Raw genomic sequence first — 2855 nt, 5'->3', positions numbered from 1 at the left:
TGTTCTCTAAGGATTAAATTCACCTCTTTGCAGAGAACCAGCAAAATATATATGTCCCTCAAATCCTATTATGAGGTCTTAGGTAGCACCTAAGGTATACAGAAGCCTTTTGCTCATTCTCTGCACATAAGTGAGTTTCTCTTCAAATGGCCTACTCCTAATTATTTTGAAGGAACATAAAAATCTGTTTTTCTCATTATTGCAGAAAAAATACAGGGATCCATTTCTTCTTTGCTTCACCTTTGAAATGATTTTTCTGGATTGCTGTTAAATTTGGATTTAGGACATTTTCATAACTTCATTAAGGCAACTTTTTGTCTACGATTTTTTTTTCTCCTGGAAATGTCATGAAGTTTTCCTTCATTAAAAGAAAAAAGTGTTTCATTGTTAGCCCACCTTTAGATTATTTAATTACTCTGAAATTAACACTGAGAAAATTAACATCTTTTTGCAAAAATCAGGCTTTTTTAATTTTGTGACACAATTGAATTATGCATTTTCAATTCTGTTGTGAACGTTTCACACAGCTCTAGCTAGTAGCAGTTTTGGAATAGCGTATTTTCAGCATTGATACAAGTTCCTATAGCAATACATTATATCAAGGGACTGTGACGTGATGCAACCATCTAGCAGAATAGCTTGCAAAATAACAAGGGAAACACAAGAGGATTTTTCACAATTAATCAGATATGTGCTATTGTTTAGCAAAGTCTGAAGAGATTTTTGCTTTTATCTAACTGCTGATTAACTAAATTAATGATTTTCTTGTGTACTAATCTAATTCCCTTTGTGTGTTTTAAGAACTTATTATGAAAACAACTATAAAAACATGTTGCTGAATGAGGTATTGACTAAACATTAACTACACAAATAAAATATGCAACACTGTGAAATTTTCTTCTTGATGTGACAGATATTAATTAACATTGAGCATTAATGAAGTATGCAAGGAACCATTTAGACAAGAGTTTTTGTGATGACTCTATTTCAGCATTTCTACAGCATCCATCCTGCAGCCTCTGGTTGCAGTACAAGTACAAAATAGGTAAGGGTCCTGTCAAAGCTGATAGTCAAAAAACAAACTCATTGGAAATTGTGAATAAGCAGGACTGCGAGATTTTGGCCCTGTGGTATCCAAAGGTCAAAAAGTTGCTGTCTACCACTGATTCTCATGCTAGTTGGATAGTAATTACTTAAAAGCCCAGTAAAACACGCAAACCTTACATTGTGCCCTGAGAGTTACCAAATTTGGCCTTTGTCTGGACCATGATAAAGTTCAGATTCCAGACATTATGGCCCTCTACTGAGAATTCTGTCCCACTGGTCTTGGAATAGTAACTCCAGGAACCAACAACAAACATGCTTTAGCAAGTCTTAGTTGAGTGGCAGGATGGAGAGAAAGAGCCTTTCAATTAGGGCCTTGAAAATAACTAGAATTCTGAATTGACTATTTAGAAGCAAATAGGTGAATAGCACAGAGCACTGTTGGTTCATGGTTATGGGGTTAGCTTAGGGGTAGGCAAACTTTTTGGGCCGAGGGTTACATCTGGGTGGGGAAATTGTATGCAGGACCTGGGCTGGGGGTTGGGGTGCAGGAGGGAGTGTGGAGTGCGGGAGTGTTGGTGAAGGAAAAGTTTCAAAAATGACTTTGATAACAATTCAGTCCAGGCTGTTGTTTCAGTTAATCTATTTAAAACATTGCAAAAAAAATTCATGCCAACAGTTTTTCATAAAAAGGTACTTTTTATTATAAAAAAGATCTTTTTGACAAAAAATGTTTATTGAGAAAAAATTCAATCAGTTTAATCAAAATAATGATAAACTGGGACTGAATGTTAAAAATCAATATACTATGAGGGAATGTCATTAACAGACTATTAATGAGTTCAACAAACAGGAAATAGAATACTTACCTACTAATGACACTCTCTTGCGGTTTATTGTATCAGAGGGGTAGCCATGTTAGTCTGGATCTGTAAAAGCAGCAAAGAATCCTGTCGCACCTTATAGACTAACAGACATTTTGGAGCATGAGCTTTCGTGGGTGAATACCCGCTTCGTCAGATGCATGTAGTGGAAATTTCCAGGGGCAGGTATATATATGCAAGCAAGCTAGAGATAATGAGGTTAGTTCAATCAGGGAGGATCAGGCCCTGTTCTAGCCATTGAAGTGTGAAAACCTAGGGAGCAGAAACTGGTTTTGTAGTTGGCAAGCCATTCACAGTCTTTGTTTAATCCTGAGCTGATGGTGTCAAATTTGCAGATGAACTGAAACTCAGCAGTTTCTCTTTGAAGTCTGTTTCTGAAGTTTTTTTGCTGCAGGATGGCCACCAATGCCCGAGATGATGGGGTGTCCAGGATTTCCGGGTTTGTGGATCTTGGGTAGTAGATAGAATAACCCAAGGATGCTGATCAGGTGGTTCCTCAGTTTCTTTGATGACAATAGCACCTCCTTTATCGGCCTCTTTGATGGACTAAGATAAAAAATCCATTGCTATCTACATACTACACAGACCACAGTGAGAGATTATGCCATACTCTATCAAAGAAACTGAGGAACCACCTGATCAGCATCCTATACAGCAAACAGGAAAACATCAAAAAAGAGCTCTCCAACCTGGAGACTCTCATTAATAACCAAACTTCCATACAAACGGACTTCACTAAAATAAGACAGGAGAGCTACATTACTCACTTCACCTCTCTACAAAGGAAAAAGGACTGTAAGCTGTCTAAACTCCTACCTGCCTCATGGGGCCACAACGGTGGTACCCCCAACCCACCCAGCAATATCGTCAATCTATCCAACTACACACTCAGCCCAGAAGAAAAGTCTGTCCTATCTAGGGGACTCT

Source organism: Gopherus evgoodei, chromosome 2, assembly GCF_007399415.2.
Source record: "Gopherus evgoodei ecotype Sinaloan lineage chromosome 2, rGopEvg1_v1.p, whole genome shotgun sequence".
NCBI classification, from domain to species: domain Eukaryota; kingdom Metazoa; phylum Chordata; order Testudines; family Testudinidae; genus Gopherus; species Gopherus evgoodei.
Note: the sequence above shows the minus strand (reverse complement) of the source record.